Source organism: Polypterus senegalus, chromosome 10 (genome assembly GCF_016835505.1).
Source record: "Polypterus senegalus isolate Bchr_013 chromosome 10, ASM1683550v1, whole genome shotgun sequence".
In the NCBI taxonomy this organism is placed as follows: domain Eukaryota; kingdom Metazoa; phylum Chordata; class Cladistia; order Polypteriformes; family Polypteridae; genus Polypterus; species Polypterus senegalus.
In genome coordinates, this window is record NC_053163.1 from 106,053,510 (window position 1) to 106,079,444 (window position 25,935).

The window sequence follows — 25,935 nt, forward strand, 5'->3', positions numbered from 1 at the left end:
GCATCCGGAAAGTATTCACAGCGCATCACTTTTTCCACATTTTGTTATTAGAACAATCCAGACAAGAACAGGCCATTCAGCCCAACAAAGCTCGCCAGTCCTATCCACTTGTTTCCTCCAAGAAAACATCAAGTCGAGTTTTGAAAGTCCCTAACGTCTTACTGTCTACCACACTACTTGGTAGCTTATTCCAAGTGTCTATCGTTCTTTGTGTAAAGAAAAACTTCCTAATGTTTGTGCGAAATTTACCCTTAACAAGTTTCCAACTGTGTCCCGTGTTCTTGATGAGCTCATTTTAAAATACAAGTCTCGATCCACTGTACTAATTCCCTTCATAATTTTAAACACTTCAATCATGTCACCTCTTAATCTTCTTTTGCTTAAACTGTAAAGGCTCAGCTCTTTTAATCTTTCCTCATAATTCAACCCCTGTAGACCTGGAATCAGCCTAGTCGCTCTTCTCTGGACCTTTTCTAGTGCTGCTATGTCCTTTTGTAGCCTGGAGACCAAAACTGCACACAGTACTCAAGATGAGGCCTCACCAGTGCATTATAAAGGTTGAGCATAACCTCCTTGGACTTGTACTCCACAGATGTGCTATATAACCTAACATTCTGTTAGCCTTCTTAATGGCTTCTGAACACTGTTTGGAAGTTGATAGCTTGAGTCCACTATGACTCCTAAATCCTTCTCATAAGGTGTACTCTCGATTTTCGACGCCCATTGTGTATTCAAACCTAATATTTTTACTTCCTATGTGTAATACTTTACATTTACTGACATTAAATTTCATCTGCCACAAATCTGCCCAAGCCTGTATGCTATCCAAGTCCTTCTGTAATGATATAACGGATTCCAAATTATCTGCTAATCCACCTATCTTGGTATCATCTGCAAACTTAACCAGCTTGTTACTTATATTCCTATCTAAATCATTTATATATATTAAAAATAGCAGCGCCCTAGCACTGACCCCTGTGGAACACCACTCTTAACATCGCCAGTTCTGATGAGGTTCCTCGCACCATCACCCTCTGCTTCCTGTGTCTGAGCCAATTCTGCACCCATCTAAAAACATCACCCTGAACTCCCACTTCTTTTAACTTGATGCCCAACCTCTCATGTGGCACCTTATCAAATGCTTTCTGAAAGTCCAGATAAATAATATCATAAGCTCCACTTTGATCGTATCCTTTTGTTGCCTCCTCATAGAATTCCAACATGTTAGTAAAACACGACCTCCCCCTTCTGAACCCATGCTGACTGTTCAGAATAACTCCTGTCCTTGTCATGTGTTGCTCAATCTTATCCTTAATAATTCCTTCCATTAATTTTCCTGTGATGCTTGTTAAGCTTACTGGCCTATAGTTGCTTGGATCTGCCCTGTCACCCTTTTTATATAATGGGATGATATTTGCCATTTTCCAGTCCTTTGGAATCTCTCCAGTGCACAGTGACTTCCTAAAAATATGTGTCAAGGGTTTATATATGTACTCACTAGCCTCCTTAAGAACACGAGGATAAATATTATCTGGGCCTGGTGATTTGTTTGATTTCATCTTATTTAATCTGAGCAGCACTTCTCCCTCTACAATTTCCAAATCCCTCAGTACCTCCTTAGTAGTTGTGTTTACCTCTGGCAGGTTATCCACTTGCTCACTTGTAAACACCTCAGAAAAATGTAAGTTTAGGGCATCTGCTATTTCATTGTCTGTATCTTTTAATTCCCTTTACTATTCCTGATGAACTTGACCTCCTCCTTAACTGTTCTTTTACTACTAAAATACTGAAAGAATCTCTTGGGGTCTTCTTTCACCTTATCTGCTATATTCCTCTCCAACTGTCTTTTAGCCTCTCTGATATCCTTCTTAATGGTTGCCCTCATGTTCTCATACACTCGGTTCTCTTTGCAGTCATTAGTCTTATATGCCTTATACAGCAGTTTTTGCAACTTCTTTTTAAATCTTTATTAATCCATCGTGGAGTTTTTTAGTTTCCTATTACTTCCAAATTTAGGTATGTATCTGTCCTGCATTACATGTAAAACATTTTAAACCTGTTCCACTGCTCCTCGACTGTCTCCACATTTAAAAGCTTATCCCAGTCTATCCTACTTAGACTTTGTCGCATCTGCTCAAAATTAGCCCTACTAAAGTTCAACTTAACAATTTTAGTCTTTGCATCTGTACTCTTACAAAATACTGAGAATTGTATTACATTATGGTCACTTGACCCTAGTGGTTCAATCACCTCTACACCCTCAATTCTATCCTGATTATTACAGAATACTAAATCCAGACAGGCTTCACCCCTTGTTGGTGCTTTAACATGCTGTGTTAAAAACAGTCACTGATTACTTCTTAAAACTCCTGCTCTTGTGCTCCTCCATCTGTAAGGTTATCCCAGTTAATATTTGGATAATTAAAGTCCCCCATGACTATAATATCCCCTGTAAACTTGCCTTTTGATATTACTAAAAGATGTGTGTTGAAATTACTGTCTGAATTGGGTGGTCTATAACACACTCCTAAAATGAGACCTTTTCCCTAATATTTTCCAGGCGAAGCCACATGTCCTCACTAAGATGGGGCTCATCATCCAACTGAAGATGACTTACATTTAATTCCTGTTTGGCATAAACAGCAACCCCACCTCCTTTTCTGTTCTGTCTATCCTTCCTAAAAAATGTGTATCCCTCTATGTTACACTCATCCCCATCTTTGTTATTTAGCCAGGTTTCCGTTATTGCTATAATATCATAATTATGCTCTGCTACATACAACTCCAACTCACTTACCTTATTTTTGATACTTCTAGCATTAAGGCAAGCTATTTTTAATGTGTTAATCCTTCTATCTTTACGTGTTTGCTTAAAATTTACATTACTATGCATTTTTATTTCTACACCATTGTTTGTTCTTCCATGTATAGATCTAAATCTGGCCTGTCCTAAACTCCCTGCCCCCCCATTCCCTAGTTTAAACAATCCTCGACTAGCCTACACATACGCCTCCCCAATACATTGGTGCCCCCGGTTCAGATGTAACCCGTCACGGCGGAACAGGTCCCATCTGTTCCAAAAGGAGTCCCAATGCCCCATAAACCTATACCCTTCTACCCTGCACCAAGATTTGAGCCACGTGTTAAGCCTTCTAATGTCCTCAATCTTATCTGGACTGGCGCGTGGCACAGGCAGAACTCGGAGAAGACTACCTTGTCAGTTCTGCTCCTCAGCTTGGTACCTAACTCTTTGAATTTGGATCGCAGAACTGACAGACTACCCTTATGTATGTCATTTGTTCCAACGTGGACAATGACAACTGGATCCACCCCCGCTCTGGCCAAGAGCCTATCCACCCTTCCAGGGAGGTCTCCACCTGTGCTCCCGGAAGGCAACACACTGTGCAAGACTCTCTCTCTCTGGAGCACACCTGCGCTTCAATCCCCCTAATGATTGTGTCACCAACTATCACTGCCTCTCTCTTTTTGGGAACTGGTTTTGAGGTGGCCCGTTGCACTGGCCTCATTATTAAAGTTTGACTTGGGATTACTAAGATGCCTTAACTTTTTTTTTTTCTTAAAATTAAATTTCTTCTTCTTTCAGCTGCTCCTTAATTTAAATGGTAACACTAAGATCTGCTACAGATATTTTACACCTTTTCCCCTTAAGCTCCTGTACTGTTCTCCCTCTCAGCTGCCTGCTATTTGCCTTTCTATGAGGTTAACTTTACTTTTTTCTGTCTCTTCTCCTAACTTTACGCTCTTCTTACTGTCGCCCACATAACTGTTCTACATCTGGACCGCTAAGGACTGTTTAATCTAAAATAAACAAATAAATAAAACTTTACTACCTTATTTGCTCCTACTGCTCCTTGTGCCTGATCGGCGTCTTAACACAGGCCGCTAACCTGCGCACTACTGAGTTTCCACCTTTTACTGCTTCGAAGTCAACCGCAGCCTTTTTTTCTTTTCCTTTAAACTAAGGAATCGCTGTTACGACGACGCGGTTATTTATTTACAAATGCCGATATCAGTTACTGCTGCTTTCTACCCTGCCGCCTCGATGATAATTCAAATACAGATAACAAGAAAAAGAACAAGTACAAGTACAAATAATTTTTCCAAGCGCACTTCCAAACACCCAGCTACTTTTGCTCTTGTGCGGGCAAAAAAAAGCAAAAAAAAAACCCTTCTAAAGGGAATAAAAGCTTTAAAAAGCTTTAAAAATTCCCAAACAGCCTTATTCCAAAATGGATTAAATTAATTTTTTTCCTCAGAATTCTACACACAACACCCCATAATGATAACATGAAAAAAGTTTACTTGAGGTTTTTGCAAATTTATTAAAAATAAAAAACTGAGAAATCACATGTACGTAAGTATTCACAGCCTTTGCTCAATACTTTGTTGATGCACCTTTGGCAGCAATTACAGCCTCAAGTCTTTTTGAATATGATGCCACAAACTTGGCACACCTATCCTTGGCCAGTTTCGCCCATTCCTCTTTGCAGCACCTCTCAAGTTCCATCAGGTTGGATGGGAAGCGTCGGTGCACAGCCATTTTAAGATCTCTCCAGAGATGTTCAATCGGATTCAAGTCTGGGCTCTGGCTGGGCCACTCAAGGACATTCACAGAGTTGTCCTGAAGCCACTCCTTTGATATCCTGGCTGTGTGCTTAGGGTCGTTGTCCTGCTGAAAGATGAACCATCGCCCCAGTCTGAGGTCAAGAGCGCTCTGGAGCAGGTTTTCATCCAGGATGTCTCTGTACATTGCTGCAGTCATCTTTCCCTTTATCCTGACTAGTCTCCCAGTTCCTGCTGCTGAAAAACATCCCCACAGCATGATGCTGCCACCACCATGCTGCACTATAGGGATGGTATTGGCGTGGTGTTGAGCGGTGCCTGGTTTCCTCCAAATGTGACGCCTGGCATTCACACCAAAGAGTTCAATCTTTGTCTCATCAAACCAAAGAATTTTGTTTCTCATGGTCTGAGAGTCCTTCAGGTGCCTTTTGGCAAACTCCAGATGGGCTGTCATGTGCCTTTTACTAAGGAGTGGCTTCCGTCTGCCCATTCTACCATACAGGCCTGATTGGTGGATTGCTGCAGAGATGGTTGTCCTTCTGGAAGGTTCTCCACTCTCCACAGAGGACCTCTGGAGCTCTGACAGAGTGACCATCAGGTTCTTGGTCACCTCCCTGACTAAGGCCCTTCTCCCCCAATCGCTTAGTTTAGATGGCCGGCCAGCTCTAGGAAGAGTCCTGGTGGTTTTGAATTTCTTCCACTTACGGATGATGGAGGCCACTGTGCTCATTGGGACCTTCAAAGTAGCAGAAATTGTTCTGTAACCTTCCCAAGATTTGTGCCTAGAGACAATCCTGTCTCAGAGGTCTTCAGACAATTCCTTTGACTTCATGCTTGGTTTGTGCTCTGACATGAACTGTCAACTGTGGGACCTTATATAGACAGGTGTGTGCCTTTCCAAATCATGTCCAATCAACTGAATTTACCACAGATGGACTCCAATTAAGCTGCAGAAACATCTCAAGGATAATCAAGGGAAACAGGATGCACCTGAGCTCAATTTTGAGCTTCATGGCAAAGGCTGTGAATACTTATGTACATGTGCTTTCTCAATTTTTTTATTTTTAATAAATTTGCAAAAATCTCAAGTAAACTTTTTTCACATTGTCATTATGGGGTGTAATGTGTAGAATTCTGAGGAAAAAAATGAATTGAATCCATTTTGGAATAAGGCTGTAACATAACAAAATGTGGAAAAAGTAATGCGCTGTGAATACTTTCCAGATGCACTGTATATATATATATTTTTTTTTTTATTTTATTTTATTTATTTTACATAGTTTTCTCAATTGGAGCACAATTTGTTTTACAGATCATGAAGCTGAGCAGGAGGTGGTGACTGAACCGATAGCCTTGTGCTTGGAGGGCCACTGCCTTATTCCACACAGCACAATCTGCTTATTTCTCTCTTGTACACTGGTGTCACTTACCTGTTGCCTTTCTAGGATATCCAACATATGTGCACTGCTTAGTTGTCCCTTGGTGGTCCAGACATTACCACTTGTTTACCAATCCCAGTACAGATCTCTATCTTTTTCTTTCTCACTCTTCCTCCTCCTCCTCCTCAGGTCTCCAGTGGACATCTTGTTGCTCTGTGCCAAACTGGTTGCACCTTTCCACGTAGATACCCATTCACAATGTATTTTCAAGTGTACAGCCTTAGCCCCGTGGTGCTTGGGCATCAGTTTCAGATTTGAAATACAAGGACTTCTGTATGAAGGTTCTCCATTAGTTTATGTTATGTTCCTCCTAGTGCTCCAGTTTCATGCTGTACTCTTCAGGCAATACCTAAGATCCTCCAATGACAACATTCTCACAATTCCAAAGACTTGTATTGCAATTATTGGTGAGTGCTCATTCATTTTTTGACTCTTTGAAACTATATCTGCTAGTCTGCAGTCTGTTCATGAAGCTGTGATGGTGGTGTCTTTCTAATCACTCTTGAGAACTTCTATTTTGTCTTTAAATCTGTAGGACTATAAATATGCTCATATTTGCATTCTTTTGTCAAACTTTTTCCAATCCTGAAACAACCATAAGTGCAATCTCAGGCTGTTACTGTACTGCAGAATTCAGTTTTTCTCTCCTTTTGCAAATTTTAGTTATAGTTATGCATGTAATTTAAAACTGTTATATTTACTTTTATTCTTTGTATCAAAATATATTCTAATGACTCGTGTGTGAGAGACAGAGGAATGGACTTAGCACTTGGTGCAACACTGGTGGTAGCTGGTCCTTAGAAGAATCACTGTTTTTTAACTGTGACAGGATCCATTACTTCCTTCTATGGCCTCTCCTAAAAGATGTTCAGATTATCTGCAGCACCACACAGTCCTGGATGCTTTGTTGCTGTGCCTGCACATACATGCTGACAGCCACACCTTTCACACTGCTCTTCTGGGGATGGCAACCCATCAAGCACACTTTGCCCCAGCTGTGTGAACCGATGTAAAGCCATGGTCCAAACCTTATTCATACTAGCAGCCATGCACACAGGCTGATACACTCCAGCCACCAAGGAGTGGTTTTCTATAAGTGTTTATTGAAGTGCTGTAACTGCAGCACCCTCTTCCATGTGATCAGATAGCCCCAACCTTTCTGACAGTCAGCTATCTGAAGAAGGTATCCCTCTCAGGTCTGGAAAAAGGTAGCTACACTGCCCTCTTCTCAAAACCCTCATCCTTGAGGGTAACACAAAGCTCTTCCGTCGGGCCATTCGATTGTCCAATCTGAAACGAGCCAGTGTGATCAACAGTTCCACCAACATTAGTATTAAAAACAGTCCTCAAATTGTTAACCAGTTCTTCTTCCACTCCAGATATCAGTGTAACAACCCAGGGGAGTGAGAGACACAGGAATGGACTAAGCAGTCTAAGCAATACTGATTGTAACTGGCCCTTAGAAGATCATGGGTTTCGTTCTATAGCCAGACCTGTTACATCTACTTATTTGGTGACTTACAACATTTAAGATACAATTGGTTACATTACATTTTTGGTTTTCCAATTGGACCACAGGAAGGTCAAGTGACTTGCTTAGGGTCAACACAGTGGCATTGATGGGACATGAATCCACAACTTCAGGGTTTGAAGTCCAAAGCCTTAACCAATACACCACACTGCCAGCCTTCCTCCTTCCTCAGCCATTCCTCATAGCTAGTCTTCTGTGGTGCTGTGGCCTCCCAAATGCTTTATCGCTGTGCCAACATACACGTATATATGCTGCCAGCCTTGCCTCACACTGGGTCAGTGGCAAAGTATCTGAATGTGTTTCCCCATTTCTGTGAGCCAGTCAAAGGCCAGGGTCTAAACCACAAGCTCATTGGCGGCCACCCACCCAGGCCAATAGGCTTCAGTTATACCTCTTTATCCATTCTCACTGTCCTTAACCCAGAAGACCATGACTACAGATGCTACGGTATGATTGTTTGCTGCGTAAACCATCTTGAAATGTTCCATTACCCCTGACTGACTGACGGATATACAAGGGTAAAATACCATGCTAATTGGCCAAGCATCTGGTTGATGAACTAGCTTCTGCAGAAAAGACCATGCAGTGCCCAAGATTGGGCCAGAATACTGTCTACAAACAGATAAAGTCTGAAAATGTAAGGAGCAATGCATACACTACTAGCTTCCACCGCTATTACAGAAGCAATGTGCAAACATTAACAACTCAAAACAAGTTAGTGTACATCGTCTAATGTGACAGCTTCAAAATCCAAGTCACCTATTATAGATGCTGCTTAAGCCAGCTCATCATCATGGTGGCTGAAGGCTATCACAGAAGCTTTAGACACAAGGGAGGAATCAACACTGGGCAAGGCATCAGTTCATCACAGGCCACACTCACACACACCCCAACATCAAAACAGTTTTAGAGTCACCAATTCACCAAACACACACCTTTATGGTACAAAAAGAAAAAAACAGACATATTTGGAAAAAAGAATTAAGATCTCATAAATGTGCTTCCTATACCAGGATTCAGACGTAGGACTTGTGAGCTGCGAGGCAGAAGTTCTATCCACTGTTCCAGCTAAGGAGCAGTATTATTTTTGTAAAAACAGTTTTCACCCATGCAACTAATCACACATGAAAATAACCCTTCAAAATTGTAACTATCACAAATCCCTGTGCACCTTCAAAAAGTATTCACCCTTCATTGTTTTCAGAAATTCACAGCTTTAACTATAACTTAGATCAAAAATGTTTACCTATTCCTAGCACTTTGCTTCCTTACATGTTGGTTCTTAAATGTATTTGAAAATGATTGCAATTTTATCTAAGCAGCAAGAAGGGTTCTATTACTCTTATGCTTGCTAGACAGCATTAAAACTGCTTATTTAACTCTGACTTGGTGATAATGGGGTGAGCCAGCTCATTCATCAAACTAATGACATATGATCCACCAACATCTTCCATTGACTAACAGCCTACGTGCAAATAATAAAAGTCCTTTATGACACTCAAGAGCTTTCCCTTGAACCTCATCTTTTTTGACAAGTTTCCTGGTAATTTAATTAGCAAAGCATGCGATTAAGTTGCCTCTGGTCATCACTGTTATTATATGAATGTGAAATGAAGAGCTAAATCTAATCATTTTAACATGTCTGATGGTTCAAAGATCACTAGAACACAGAGATGCTTGTTGAGCTGAAGGAAAAAGTGTAGTGCAAGCTGGCATCACATTGGCAGTAGTGGGTTTATTTCCCTGAACACTCCTGCTAAAAAGTCATTTGTAGATCAAGTGTTGATCACAACTGAAGAAAACAGCACTAAAAATATCACATGAAAGGTTCCCACAAGTGGCTGAAAAATGGAGCCTTGTTTTAGTTTGATTGCCTCCAAGACCAGGTAAAGATGTTTCTATAGACACCACATAAAAACACACAGAATTAGTCAACAACACAGCCATCAGCTGCTCCAGTCTAGCCGCACATTGCTCTTTGCTTTTAACAATATAGAAGATGACACCATCTTCCTTTTGGGTTATTTCTGCTATCAAATACAAAATAAGCAAAGCACATGAAGAGTGAGTATAATTAACCAACGAGTACAAAACAAATTGATGAGTCTCTCTCCCTGAATCCCAGTCGGTAAACAGATTTAAGGAATGAACATACTGAGTTTAGCAGACATGTTGCCTCACCAAAACTAAAAAAAATATTTATTGTGGCTTCCTTGAATACAGGAGTATTCATTTGAAAGGCAAGTTTAGCTGACCATTTGTTGGCTATTAAATGTCTTAGGGTGAATTCCAAGTGGAAATCAGAATGTGGCAGGTGAGGCAAAAACATTTAACCATAATCTGGCTTGTCCCATCAAAATCTCTAAGGATTACTACTAGCATACGAAACCTGTCTATCCAACAGTCCATTCACCAGCATTTGGTATGGTTGTAGGGCCTATCCCAGAAAGGAAGAGCTAAGAAAAGATGGGAAGTCAGTCTTTTGCAGGGAACACTCATGTACACCTTGATATCCAGTCTGTAGTTGCCAGTTCATTTAACATGAACATTTAAATGATGTGGTAGCAAACTGCAGCACCCAGGAGAAACCCATACAGACACAGTAAGAATATGCAAACTTCAGACATGCAGTCATTTAGCTGGGCATGGAACACAAGTCTCTATAGCTGTGAAGCAGTAGCACTAATCATTTAATAACTATGCCGTTAAAAAATCAATATTTAAAACAATCAATTGTTGTCGAGGATACACAGTTTTCATTGCAAAGTCACAGGGATTCAGAGTTGGTCATGGTACAAGGTAAGAACCAAACCTGAACACCAGTCCATCACATGACACAAGCAAATTAGAAGCCACAAGTTAACCTGTGAGAAAAACAGTGCACCTGGAGAAAGGGACATTGTGCAAACTCAACACACAGGTACAAAACCAAGGATGGGAAACTGGCTTATGTTAGGTCATTTGCATGCACACAATTAGTTTAGGATAACCAATAAACTTGAAATGTATGTTTGGTGTGACATGGAAGGAAAAGCAAAAACTCTGCACATGCTGTGGCAACTTTAAAAATCAGACCCATCTTGCTGAAGTTTGGCAGCAACATTAATTAATATACAAGGGTAAATGAAAAGTAAAGGCAATTTGTAAATTACACAGTAACCATTAGAGTAGAAGCTGACACAATGCAACACTTTAAAGATGGTTAATGCACAGTATAAGCATGCATAGAGCTGCACTCTGCTTTTTATCAAGCTGATACCAAGGTAAGATGAACATGGATGCTCTACTGTCGGACGGCAGCATTGTTGAACAATGCACTGTAGTGAGATTTCTCTGGACAGAGGGAGTAAAACCTGCTGAAATTCGCCAGTGGATGATGGCTTGTGCAGATCAATAAGCTTCTTGGATAACCATCTTGCACAATCGTTATGGTATCTCAAGTCATCATGTACTATGGCCAGTGCCGGTGCTAGCTTATTAGTGCAACAACCAACTGTTTGGTAGCTAACCCATGCGGCTGGTCCTCCCTACCCTTTGTAATCTGTGCCCTAAGCGAATGCCTAACTCATCTTAATGGTGGCACGGCCCTGGCTATGGCATGTGTAGATGCATAGCTGTTATCCAAATGTACAGCAACAGCATACAACATAATCCATTAGTCTTCTCTGAGTAAGGCATTCACCATGTTGAATTGGGCTTATATGCAAGATGTTGTTGATCATCCAGTTTTATATATTTGAAGCAATATCTCTAATCACTCAATACCTATGCCATTAAAGAATCCATATTTAAAATAATCCATGACTTTCCATCCAGGCATTGCTTTTGTGGACACACACAGTTTCCATTACAGAGTTACAGGGATTCAGGTCTGGTCCTTGCATCATTAGGTGCAAGGAAAGAACCAAGCCTGGACATCTCATGACTGCTTCGTTGGTTGCACTTGTTCTTCCCACTTTAAAACTTTCTACCCATTTATAATCTTTTTGTTGAGTGATGATGTTTTCACTTCCGTACTGAGCCAACATCTGGTGAATTTCAGCAGTTTTCGCTCCCTCTACCCAAAGAAATATCACTATGGCAATCCTATAGCGCTGTGTCCATGTTATTTTCATATTCACTTCAACTAGAAAAACAGCAAAGCGTTAAACTCTGTGTGTTTGAACTACCCATAAGCCACTGCAAAAATGTTATATTTCATTAGCTTCTATATGTTGTATTTACCCCTGTACCATAATTTAATCCTGTATACAACAATGCTATCTTTAATTCTTGTTAAAATTTACAAGAATTCACCACCTCATGGTTACACTTAATAAGGAATGCCAGAAAGTGATTTTCCCAGGAGTTTAAGTTATAGAATCACAATTATGGTCCTGGAAGGTGGCAGTGGCTATGTGTTTTAATAGCAACCAGTCTCTTTGATCAGAGCCTGATTCCATCTTTGAAGGAAGGGTCCTTTATTTCTTCTATATTTGAACGCGATCTGTAGATTCAATATTAGTCTGCAGAAGGACATGTAGAAAGTTGCAAATTAAAATTAAATCTTGTAGAAGAAAGAAGTTTATTCACTCTTCAGTCTTTACGTTTAATACTTATTATTCACCAAAATTACTTTTAAAAATTACATACCCTGAAATGAACAAGGAAAAGATGTGCCTGATAATTACTTGCTCCTCTGCAGGACAATTTACACCTATGTGTATTCTGCAAAATTAATTATCCTTTTGGAAACTATTTAGCAAGCATACATAGAATTCATAGAATATCATTTATAATATGGCTCTCTGAACAAAACCTCTTCAACTTAGTTCAAATTGTCAAAATTGCTGTACAGCTGCTGCATTTTAATTTTACAAAGGAATGGCAACAGGTTGTAAAGGAGACAAAAGGGTGGAATTCACGAAAGATGAGGACCTGCACCTGAATAACTGGAGGCAATGAAGAGAACCAGCAGTCCATGTGGCCCTTTACCCTCAAGACTGGGAACTTTTGATCTAGTGATATGAATGATAAGGTTTGCCATTTGACATACACTACACCTTGTGAGGCATCAACATTAAGAAAGTCTGATAATTTGCATACTCACTGTTGTCTCTGTATATTTGAGCTGCTAGAAAACATGTCCTGATGATGTTTGTGCCAAAGGAGACTTTACCATGTGTGAATAAATCAAAATGGGAGAGGATGAAGCACTGGCATCCTATTTAGTGTCCAGCAAAAAAATTGAAAATCAAGATTTAAAACACCAAAAAACAAACAAGACAGACGGTTCTCCACCAGGGTTCAAGTCATTAGCTACCATGACCTCTTGGGTTGCTTGTTTCTCACGGAGTGCTGACTTCAAGTGCTGGCTTATACAGTATGGTCACACAGGTGGAAGAGTAGGAGAAATGGGCATTCTCCTGGAAGTGATGTCAGATATGTCCCTATGAGTGTTACTCCATTGCAAAAACAGAAACAAAAGAGTGATTAGTTCCTGTTTCACACCCTTAAGTTTACTCCTGTGTTTACCCATGTGAATACCTGTTATACACTCCTGAAGGTTGCTTATCTGACACATGCAACCCATTAACACATCTGACTGGCAACAATGCAGCCATACTGTGGACCCTGCCTTTAGACATGCACCTTTTTCTTTAACAAGGAACAAAACAGGAAAGGATAATGCCAGAAACTCTGGTACAAGAGCACAAGGTAAAGAGTGTCCTTCTAAGGAAAAGATGCACAGAAATGTCAAGGAGAGTTATGTGGAGCAATCCAGATAATGGGCTCTGACATTGCAGAGGGATGGGAACAGTTGTCCCGGGTCCTAGGCCTGTGGTGGGTCCAGGGTGCTCTGGGCAGAACCTCATTGATTTTGCATTGCTGTCATCAATAACAATATCGACAAGAGCAGCAACAACAAATGTGTGAGGCAACTGAAGGAGGGAATGCATAATGACTTGAACTGCAGAAGTCATTATGTGGTAATCCCCGGCTCTAATGCCCTACTGCCCAAGTTCTGTTATTCCACAGGGCTGACTAATTGGTCCTTTTAAATAGAGAGGTCTGAAATCCATAAAAAATTAGTTATTTACACACAGCTATGTGCCAAGACCAACTCAACAGCCTTGAGGTTACTCGTCATGTGACTTTTGTAAATGTCATTAATGATTTTGACACTACAAACGCTCAGAGGTCGATTCTCTAGAAATTTGTGCAGTAATATAGAACCTGTTATTTACTAGGTTTGTTTTCTGTGATGTTAAAAACATTTTTTTTTTTTGCATCTGCTGCAAAATACAATCTGATAATCTTTTGCATTTGGATTGAAATGTAAAAAAAAATACACACAGGTAATGTTTTGCACTTGGGTTGAAATGTTACATAATATGTGTTGATAATTTTTTGCATTTGGTATGTAATGTTAAAAAAAATATTAATAATATGCTGATGTTGTGAAATAGCTGATGCGTTTTGAGGCCCATTAGTGCAGTTCAGGATTGAGCCCTGATATTTATAACTGTGCCTCTTCTCCAGAAAACCTCACGTGTTAATCTTCAAGAATTCAGAAAAAAAAAATCAGACGTTGTGATACCCCATACCCACCACATACATTACTGTGGTCTAACCATAGTCCATCTAGTAGTCGTATCAAGGATAAACCAGAGTGGGTAGAAAAGACACAAACAAAATGGTGCAAAAATAGACAGTTCTTTATTAAAAACCGGTATATATGTCAAATATATTACAAAGTTGAAGTGTGTAAAAAAAATTGGATGAATAAAAATTATCAAGTAGATCAGAAAAATCCAAGATTGAAAAAAAAAACATACCAATGATTCTAGTTTCTTCCCTTCTTCCTTTAATAGGCTGCTCAAAGGAACTAAGGACTTTATGAAAAGAAAAAGAAATCAGATTAAACTAATGTCCAACTCACCACATTATTCACACTTCTCAAGCTCTAAGGGATAATGCGCACCTCCTCGTATCCATCCTCAGGATTCTTAGGTGGACTGCGATGCATACTCTAATAATGACAGGCTCACAAAAGGAAAAGATGAAGACAACTTCTAGTGTCCATCTTCGCGTTTTATACACCTGCAAAATTTTGTCATCCAATCCCAATGCATGCCTTACCGATCTCCATCCAATCACCCTGCACACCTTTATGCAGAATACTCTACACTCTGTAATCCTGAAGTAACCCTTTAAATTCATGACTCACACTTGCACATATGTGTACATCCACAGACACTGCAACTTCTGTTACTCTTCAGCAAGTAGTCTGTTCTTCCTCCTGGGCACTTTTTTTTTTCCTGGGCTTTAATAACTTTACTTTTTTCCAACACAGCTTTGTACCGAGTGCCAGGATGCCTCCTATCACTCGTAGGCTTGGATGAGATGTGTAGGACTCCATAATTTCCCCCTACACCATCTCAGGTGTGCACACACCACACAGCTGCCCTAACATTTCCATTATCACATCTTCCATCAGCACCAGCTTCAAATGCTCAAGGTAAGCACTCTTTGTAACTAAACAAAGTAGAAAATCTATTAATAGTTACACAAGCACAAGTAAATGCCAACTCCACAACACAACTTACAACGGACATGGAGAGGACATGCAAATTCCACACAGCTAGCGACATGACATAGCCGAGAATGAAATTCACACCTTTGAGCCTGTGGCAGCAGCACTAACCACTCTACTACTGGGCTGCTTGAAATGTAAGTTCAAGAGAAAAATGAAAAAGAGAAGATACAAGGAAAATAACAGAGCAAACGGAAATGTGGGTCTCTAAAAGGAAATGCAGTTCATACTCAACTGTCAGCATTTACCAGTCCCTTAATAGCTATATTTACTGAATGACCAGAGAGATATAGTGGTTGCTCTCCAATATGTATGTACCCAAAAATGGACATCCAAAATGATTTATAAATCATGAAGTTACTAAGTTTTGCACAGCAGCCATACCACATGCACACCAGAAGAGGTCACCCACCTGAAGCTAAGCACATTTGGGCCTGGCCAGTACTTGGATGGGAAACCATCCAGGAAAAGCTTGGTTGCTGCTGGAAGGGGTGTTGGTGATGCCTGAAATGTGGATACCATTGACCCAGTGCAGGGACACTGTGCTGTGAAAATAGTACTATCCTTTTAATGAGATGTAAAACTGAGGTCCTGACTCTCTGTGGTCATAAAAGATCCCTGGGCTTCCATTGTAAATAGTAAGGTGTATCCCCATGTCCAGGTTAAATGGCCCATCGTGGCCTAGTCATTTTGACAACCCACCACCCCTGGAATCATCCCCTGTCTCTAATTGGCTATCTCTCTCACCATTTCACCACCTAATGGTTAATGTGCAAAATAGGTTGGCGTTGCATCATCTAGGTGGATGCTATACATTAGTGGTGGCTGAAGTGTAAAATGTAAAGAATTATTATTATTATTTTGTTACTGAAAGTTTAAACAACTTGATCAGTCACACTGTGAGATGATTGTGGAGACCAAATTAGCTTGTGGTTTGCAGTCCCATACCTTGGAAAGTATTTTCTATTGTAATTCTGAGTGTACAGCATAATAAGAAGATGAATCACACACCTGACCATACAGATACTAAACTTAACTGCACCTTCTCCTTTTTACAGTTATGAAGCGAGTACATATTGTACAACAATCAAACTAAACACCACTACTGCCATGAACAAAGCCCTATTACTGATTATTTATACTAGCAGTGGAAGGATGCAGGCATTGAAAATGAAAGCAGCCCAGTGCTTTTCTCCATAAGTGCTTGTATTAAGCTTTTAGGACTAGATACTTACCAACACCTTTTCTGACCTGCAAAGTCATGAAGCGTGGATTTTATTGTGCAGCGCTTGGTGTGCTGGAGGTACACTAAGTCACTAAGAAGACTGAAAGCAATGGTATCGTGTGGGTGAAGCTAGATGTTATGAAGCTGTTCAGCTACGCAAAGCAAACTCGCAAGGGGTCTCATTACATATTTTTCTTTAGATTTTTAATGAGCATCATATTCTGGCCAATGAAAAGAAATACTAATTCAGCCAGGTAGATATCAAAAACCCTTAGATTAAGTAGTTGTAATTATTATTTCTTGTGTTTTCTTGAACTGTCTACTATTTGGAGGTGTCCAGACCATTTTTCTAAATTTTGTCATTGAGAGAACATCATTTTCTGATCTCTGGAAAAAACCCAGAATCTATCATATCTCTGTCTCGGAGGCATAGTATCATTTCATTATTTGATAAACAGAGTGTCTGTTCAGAACATGAACAGTGACTCTTTCATGCATGTCTTTTAAGAAAAGGAATTTAATTTTGACACTGCATTTAAAAATCTGTCACACAGCCGAAACTGCTGAGGCAAATCAGCAACAAGATTAATTTTACAAGATGGACTCTTCCTGGTAGGAAGTTAATCGTTTATTATTTATTTAGCTGGAAGTGGAATTTTTTCAGTAAGACAAAAATGACAATTTGTTTCAGGATTCAAGACTGTTCCAATAACATTATCCAATGAAATGTATACTGTATATATATATATATATATATATATATATATATATATATATATATATATATATATATATATATATATATATATACTGTATATAGTCGTGCTTGAAAGTTTGTGAACCCTTTAGAATGTTCTATATTTCTGCATAAATATGACCTAAAACATCATCAGATTTTCACTCAAGTCCTAAAAGTAGATAAAGAGAAACCAGTTAAACAAATGAGACAAAAATATTATACTTGGTCATTTATTTATTAAGGAAAGTGATCAAATATTATATATTTGTCAGTGGCAAAAGTATGTGAATCTTTGCTTTCAGTATTTGGTGTGACCCCCCTTTGCAGCAATAACTGCAACTAAATGTTTCCGGTAACTTTTGATCATTCCTGCACACCAGCTTGGAGGAATTTTAGCCCATTCCTCCATACAGAACAGCTTCAACTCTGAAACGTTGGTGGATTTCCTCACATTAACTTCTTGCTTCAGGTCCTTCCACAACATTTTGATTGGATTAAGGTCAGGACTTTGACTTGGTCATTCCAAAACGTTAACTTAATTCTTCTTTAATCATTCTTTGGTAGAACGACTTGTGTGCTTAGGGTCGTTGTCTTGCTGCATGACCCACCTTTTCTTGCGATTCAGTTCATGGACAGATGTCCTGACATTTTCCTTTAGAATTCTCTGATATAATTTAGAATTCATTGTTCCATCAATGAAGGCAAGCCATCCTGGCCCAGATGAAGCAGAACAGGCCCAAACCATGATACTACCACCACCATGTTTCACAGATGGCATAAGGTTCTTATGCTGGAATGCAGTGTTTTCCTTTCTCCAAACATAATGCTTTTCATTTAAACCAAAGTTCTACAGTATTTTGGTCTCATCCATCCACAAAGCATTTTTCCAATAGCCTTCTGGTTTGTCCATGTGATTTTTAGCAAACTGCAGACGAGCAGCAATTTTTTTTTTGGAGAGCAGTGGCTTTCTCCTTGCAACCCTGCCACACACACCATTGTCATTCAGCATTCTCCTGATGGTGGACTCATGAACATGAACATTAGCCAATATGAGAGAGGCCTTTAGTTGCTTAGAAGTTACCCTGGTTGCCGACTATTACACGCCTTGCTCTTGGAGTGATCTTTGTTGGTCGACCACTCCTGGGGAGGATAACAATAGTCTTGAATTTCCTCCAATCCAATAGTCTTGAATTTCCTCCAATCTGTCTGACTGTGGATTGATGGAGTCCAAACTCTTTAGAGATGAACCCTTTCCAGCCTGATGAGCATCAACAACCCCTTATTTGAGGTCCTCAGAATTCTCCTTTGTTCATGCCATGATACACTTCCACAAACATGTGTTTTGAAGAGCAGACTTTGTTAGATCCTGTTCTTTAAATAACACAGAGTGCCCACTCACACCTGATTGTCATCCCATTGATTAAAAACACCTGACTCTAATTTCACCTTCAAACTAACTCCTAATCCTAGAGGTTCACATACTTTTGCCACTCACAAATATGTAATATTCAATCATTTTCCTCAATAAATAAATGACCAAGTATAATATTTTTGTCTCATTTGTTTAACTGGTTTCTCTTTTTCTACTTTTAGGACTTGAGTGGAAATCTGATGATGTTTTAGATCATATTTATGCAGAAATATAGAAAATTCTAAAGGCTTCACAAACTTCAAGCACAACTGTATTAAATTGCTTTTGCCACTGTTTTGTTTCTTGAATTTTAATTAATCAAAAGATTCATTTAAGCTGAATGTGAAAAAGTCAAACAAGCCGTGCTTAAAGGAATACTCCACCCAAAAACTGATTTTTATATATCCTATGTATTTTGTAGTGATGGCTTGAGAAAAAAAGTTTAACCCCATGCTTTCATGCAGAATGGAGAGAAAAAGAGTTTATGATAAAATATAATAAGATTCACCTCTCCCCCTCATTCATTGGTCAAGAGTCCTGTCTTCTATTCCAAAACAAACTCCCAAGTGGCTTAATTTCTTGTTTATGATGTGTTTTGGTTTCTCCTGGAAGTACCTATTTAACAATATTTTACCCAAAAGACATATAGTTTTCTTGTTTTGAATGAACTAAATAATTAACACATGAATTAAGAAGCAATTGAAAACCCATCAGTTGTGCAAATATCTGTCTAATAAAACTGTTTGCTCTGTGATATTTTTTATTGTTGGTTAATTTGTTGTTAGACTAAGTTTAATTGCTTTATAGAGTGTAATCCATTATTGTATATTTATTAGTTATTACATCTTTTTGTACTTGTGGCAATCAACTTTTTGTTACCTGTCCTATTACACTTTCTAAACAAACAGGCCTTAGCCTAACATTACTGATTATGTTTACCTCTTTTGTATGTCACTTTGGATAAAAGTGTCTGCCAAGCAAGTAAATGTAAATGAATTATGCCATACGAGTAATGTGAGATTTTTATCTTTTCTTTTTTTCCATTGATGTTTTTCCTATTGTTTGCCATTATACCATATTGTTCACCATTGGTTTGTATTACATCATAAACTTTTTTCCTCTCAATTCTGCATGAAAACACAAGATTTTTTTTTTCTTGGACATCACTACAAACTAATGAGGTAAGTAACATATACAAATATAATTTTGGATAGAGTATTCCTTTAATTTGCTCATAATGTAGCATACATTTGCCCAGATAGGCTCCACTGTTTAATTGATAGTTTTATTCAAAGTGACTTACAAATCACAGTGTTGAATTTCTTAAAATGTGTACTTCTTTCTATAGTGTGAGCATTAACAGAATGAGGGGTTTGGGAATTTAACAAGAATATTTGTATTGTACAGTCCACTTTACTTGATAGGCCTACATAAGCTCGTTCCAGATATTCAATGAAAAGGTTACACTGAAATCAATATGCTTAATCCTAACTTGACATGGTGAGAATGATACAAAGTTAAATTTAAAGACTGCACTTCTAGTGCTTGGTGATTTGATATACAGTGGTGTGAAAAACTATTTGCCCCCTTCCTGATTTCTTATTATTTTGCATGTTTGTCACACAAAATGTTTCTGATCATCAAACACATTTAACCATTAGTCAAATATAACACAAGTAAACACAAAATGCAGTTTTTAAATGATGGTTTTTATTATTTAGGGAGAAAAAAATCCAAAACTACATGGCCCTGTGTGAAAAAGTAATTGCCCCTTGTTAAAAAATAACCTAACTGTGATGTATCACACCTGAGTTCAATTTCCGTAGCCACCCCCAGGCCTGATTACTGCCACACCTGTTTCAATCAAGAAATCACTTAAATAGGAGCTGCCTGACACAGAGAAGTAGACCAAAAGCACCTCAAAAGCTAGACATCATGCCAAGATCCAAAGAAATTCAGGAACAAATGACAACAGAAGTAATTGAGATCTATCAGTCTGGTAAAGGTTATAAAGCCATTTCTAAAGCTTTGGGACTCCAGCGAACCACAGTGAGAGCCATTATCCACAAATGGCAAAAACATGGAACAGTGGTGAACCTTCCCAGGAGTGGCCGGCTGACCAAAATTACCCCAAGAGCGCAGAGACAACTCATCCGAGAGGTCACAAAGACCCCAGGACAACGTCTAAAGAACTGCAGGCCTCACTTGCCTCAATTAAGGTCAGTGTTCACGACTCCACCATAAGAAAGAGACTGGGCAAAAACGGCCTGCATGGCAGATTTCCAAGACGCAAACCACTGTTAAGCAAAAGAACATTAGGGCTCGTCTCAATTTTGCTAAGAAACATCTCAATGATTGCCAAGACTTTTGGGAAAATACCTTGTGGACTGATGAGACAAAAGTTGAACTTTTTGGAAGGCAAATGTCCAGTTATATCTGGCGTAAAAGGAACACAGCATTTCAGAAAAAGAACATCATACCAACAGTAAAATATGGTGGTGGTAGTGTGATGGTCTGGGGTTGTTCTGCTGCTTCAGGACCTGGAAGGCTTGCTGTGATAGATGGAACCATGAATTCTACTGTCTACTAAAAATCCTGAAGGAGAATGTCTGGCCATCTGTTCGTCAACTCAAGCTGAAGCGATCTTGGGTGCTGCAACAGGACAATGACCCAAAACACACCAGCAAATCCGCCTCTGAATGGCTGAAGAAAAACAAAATGAAGACTTTGGAGTGGCCTAGTCAGTCCTGACCTGAATCTAATTGAGATGCTATGGCATGACCTTAAAAAGGCGGTGCATGCTAGAAAACCCTCAAATAAAGCTGAATTACAACAATTCTGCAAAGATGAGTGGGCCAAAATTCCTCCAGAGCGCTGTAAAAGACTCATTGCAAGTTATCGCAAACGCTTGATTGCAGTTATTGCTGCTAAGGGTGGCCCAACCAGTTATTAGGTTCAGGGGCAATTACTTTTTCACACAGGGCCATGTTAGGTTGGATTTTTTTTTTCTCCCTAAATAATAAAAGCCATCATTGAAAAACTGCATTTTGTGTTTACTTGTGTTATATTTGACTAATGGTTAAATGTGTTTGATGATCAGAAACATTTTGTGTGACAAACATGCAAAAGAATAAGAAATCAGGAAGGGGGCAAATAGTTTTTCACACCACTGTATATATAATGTATCTTATACAGTATATAAAGTAATTTTTGTACAAAATATAAAGTGAAGCAAGTTCTATCTAGGTTTTGTGTTCTTGTGGAATAGTTAATTTAAAAGTATCATTGACTGTTCACTCTACTTATTTGCAAACAAAGGGAATTTAATTTGGCTTTTTGACATTAATCAGTCAGTAAGTATTCCCCCCTTTAAGTAAGTATTTAGTAGTCATGACAGTCTGTGCCCACAGGTCTCTTTCTCTCTCTCTCTTTCTTTCTGTCAGGTTGCATGGAGATTGTGAGTGAACAGCCTCTATAATGTTCAGCCATAAATTCTGAATTGGATTAAATCTGGACTCTGCCTCTGCCTCTCTAAGACATTAACATTGTTGTTTTTAAACCATTCCTGTGGTAACTTTGGCTTTATACTAAGGGTTGCTGTCTTGCTAGAAAAAAAGCTTTAGATTCTCCTCCAGTATTTCCCCATATTGTGCCAGTATATTGTCAACACTGTGGTCTCATGGGGAAGCAACTTGAGTTCAAAAGACACACAATACCTGAACAAACTTCTCAGAAAAGCCTGCTCCATCACAGGACTATCCCAGGACACACTGGAAGCTGTTGTGGAAAGAAGAATGGTGACAAAATTGGATGCCATCATAAAAAAAAAAAACATCTCCTCCATCCCGTCCAGTAGAGGCTCTCTTGGAGCACTTTTAGCCACAGGCTCATTTCTTCCACAGAGTGCTAAGAAGCACCTCTGGGGGTCTTTTCTACATGATGCTATCAGGCAATTAATTCAGTGCTTCCTTCCAACATCACATGGAAGCCTGTGCTAGCATTTCTCCTGTGGTGTTGCTAGCAGTGTGTGAAGAGTGGGAGAAGAGGGTTGCATTGACAATCCAACACAATGGGCAGCACATTGAACACATTTTATAAGTGGTCAGAAACTTGTAAATAACTCATTAAAGAATAAAGTTACGTTAAAACCAAGCACACCATTGTTTTTCTTGTGAAATTCCCAATAAGTTTGATGTGTCACATGACCCTCTTCCTATTGAAAAAACAAACGTTGGATCCAAAATGGCTGACTTCAAAATGGCCACCATGGTCACCACCCATCTTGAAAAGTTTTCCCCCTCACATATACTAATGTGCCACAAACAGGAAGTTAATATCACCAACCATTCCCATTTTATTAAGGTGTATCCATATAAATGGCCCACCTTGTACTGTTAAAGTAACCCATTTTAGTTTTTACTATCTTTTGCCAGCCCCTATTTTTTGTGGTTTACACACAGGTTGTCTGTTGTTAACATATATGTAACTGTAAGAGCCATTTGTTAGTTATTTAGATTATGTAGTTATGTTAAAATGTTTGCCTATATATTAAAGCATAGTCTTTGGAAGATTCTACATCCCCCACAAGCTGAACAGAAATTAAATATTCCAATTATTTCTTGACCCTCTGACTTCATATTAGTCCCAGTTTATGATCTGCCTTGCAGTTGACAAGGCATGGAAGGCAAAAGAGTTTTCGTATTGTACCGTATTGTATTGAACATATTGACTGCGCTGTATGTATAGAATGTATATGTAAATTTGCCATAGAGAAATAAAGCAACCTTTAAGTATAGAAAGCACCTGAAGTTTACAGTTAAACAAGAGAGAACTAAGTTTGTAGAAGAAACATTTTTTCAGTTTTTGTCTTTTAGCCTGCGTGTGTAATAATTTTTTTCTCTGTTTTTGTGTGAACTGTTTTGCTTTGAATTTTCTCTAAAACGTTTTTAAAAAGAACTCTGTTGGACTGAGAAATTTCTTGTTACATGTTTGACTCATGCTGTATCCCTAACCTTGCCAACTCAGTAGCAGCTCGATTTTGGGAAATTGGAAAAGACGCAGCTACAGTAACATAGACACTTATATACTGATTTGAGACATGCTACTAGGAAAAGCCCAATTATTTCAAAAGGAACTTCTAGATTGAAGAAAAAAGCTCTAGCCTGTCTCTCTCAAGAACAAGATGCTAGAATGATACAATGCCTTTAAAAAGTATTTCCGCTTGAAAGTTTTCACATTAAATTATTATACAAGAGTGAATCTCAGTGGCTTTTTTTTAACAGTGATCAACAGAAAAAGACTCTTTAATGTGAAATCAGGTCTCTGCAAACTGGACTAATTAGAAATATAAAACACAAAATAATTGGTCACGCAAGTATTCACCCCACTTCAAGGCTGGTATTTAGTAGATGCACCTTTGGCTGCCATAACGGTCTTAGTGTAAGTCTGTGTGCACAGCTCTCTTATCAGCTCTGCATAGCTGGACACTTACATTTTTCCCCAATGTTCTTTTCAAAATTGTTTCTGGCTGCGTGGGGATAGTGGGTGAACAGCCCTTTTCAAGTTCAGCTACAAAGTTTCAGTTGAATTGGTATCTGGACTCTGACTCAGCCATTCCAGACCATTAGCATTGTTGATTTTAAGCCATTCCTGGGTCTAAAGATCCAGTTTTCTTGCAGACTGCATCAGGTTATCCTCCAGGACTTCCTTGTATTTTAATGCATTCGTTTCACTCTCACAAGTCTTCTAGTGCCTGCTACAAAGAAGCATCCCCAGAGCACTACTGGCACTATAGCTGGCACTACTAATGCTATATGGTGGGGATGATGAATGTTTGATAATGTGCAGTGTTTGGCTCATACCAAACATAGCATTAGAACATGATTTCAGGCTCTATTGTCTACCTTTTTGCAAATTCTAGCCAAGATTTCTTTGGCAAAGAGAAAGGTACTGTTAAAATAATGCACCTCTCCCAGATAATCAGAGACTGGTCAAGCACCCTGACAACAGCTGTTCTCTACACAGTCTCTCCAATTTTTGTCACCCCTTCAGAGTTCTCATAGATTTCATGGTAGCCTCCCTCACTAGAATTCTTCTTGCACAATCCGTTTTTGTGGATGGCCTGCTTTAGACAGATTTACAGCTGTGCCATACTCTTTCCATTTTTAATGACTGACTTAAGTGGACTCCTTGGGATATACAGTGACTTGGATATTTTTCCCCTACTTTTCATGTTTGCTTGGAGTGTTCTTTTGTCTTCATTATGTAGATAAGACCAGTATACTGACTCATTACAAGTCGGACCATCCGGATAAGGTGCAATTATACTATAATCAGCTGAAAACCACCCAGACTACACACAGGTGATCTCTAATAAACAAAATAAAACCAGTTGGCTGCTCTAGTGATGAATTAGGTCTGTCACATTAAAGAGTGTGAATACTTGCGTGATCAGTTATTTTGTGTTTCATATTTGTAATTAATTTAGACCCCTTTGCTGGCATCTGCTTTTACTTTAATATTAAAAAGAGTCTTTTTCTGTCGATCAATGTAAACAAAAAAAAAAAAAAACTAAATCCACTAAGATGTTGTGTTTTATAAAAATAAAATGTGAAAACGTCCAAGGGGTGAATACTTTTTAAAGCATTGTATGAATGGGGCATCTTCTGATAAAACAATACAGGCTTTTAATGAATCTGCAGAAATGGCAGAAAATAACAATTAGCCCCATTATTAATATTATTTCTAACAATTTTAACATTCAGAAAATCATTACATTTGTATACAAGGTAAAACTGAACTGAATAAAGCACAGTAAAAGACATTGCTTCCCATAAAATTGCTCCAATGTCTTTAGCAATGACTCCTATCATCTCAGACTATCGATATTAGACTCCATTAATGGTAAACCTCAGCATTTTCACATCATCAGCAGTTTTTGCCATCAAATAACAGAAAATGTTCAAAGACTTTATAAATGTGTCTTCTAAAGTAGACCTGACCATGTTTAAGTCAAAGGTTTTAGGACCAGGTTCCACTGCATTAGGTTGTTTTAATTATTCAGTGATAGTGTTCCAATAATTCAATTACACTTTGAAGCTTTTCTGCTTTTCCATTTTGCTGTTTTGTTTTGACATTGGAGACTCTCTAATTGGATTCCTTTATTAGTTGATACTTGATTTGTTGCATTGGAAAACCGTAACAATTCATGAACTGCACCTGCTCAGATGAATGAAGAAATCAGGAACAGTCCAGAGACTTTTATTTGACTTTTGTTACTCATCCAGCCACTCAGTTGTCAGTGTTGTTGTCAGTGGCAAAAGCCTGAAAGTTCCAGTATTTCTCATGATGTTCATCTTCTTATTGGGTTCACCAGTCTTTGGGAGATGCTTATGCCTCTTGTTGGTATAAATTTTCATGTTTGCTACAGT

The 25,935-nt window shown here is 38.8% G+C and overlaps 1 long non-coding RNA gene across 1 annotated transcript in view; it reads left to right on the forward strand.

The window, feature by feature from the left end:
* LOC120537388 overlaps positions 1–22,241 on the forward strand; it is a 28,652-nt gene extending 6,411 nt beyond the window's left edge. The window contains exons 2-3 of the long non-coding RNA XR_005635313.1: positions 6,338–6,430; positions 21,949–22,241. This is a non-coding gene — a long non-coding RNA (uncharacterized LOC120537388). The remainder of the gene's footprint in view (positions 1–6,337; positions 6,431–21,948) is intronic.
* Positions 22,242–25,935: the final 3,694 nt, after the last annotated feature.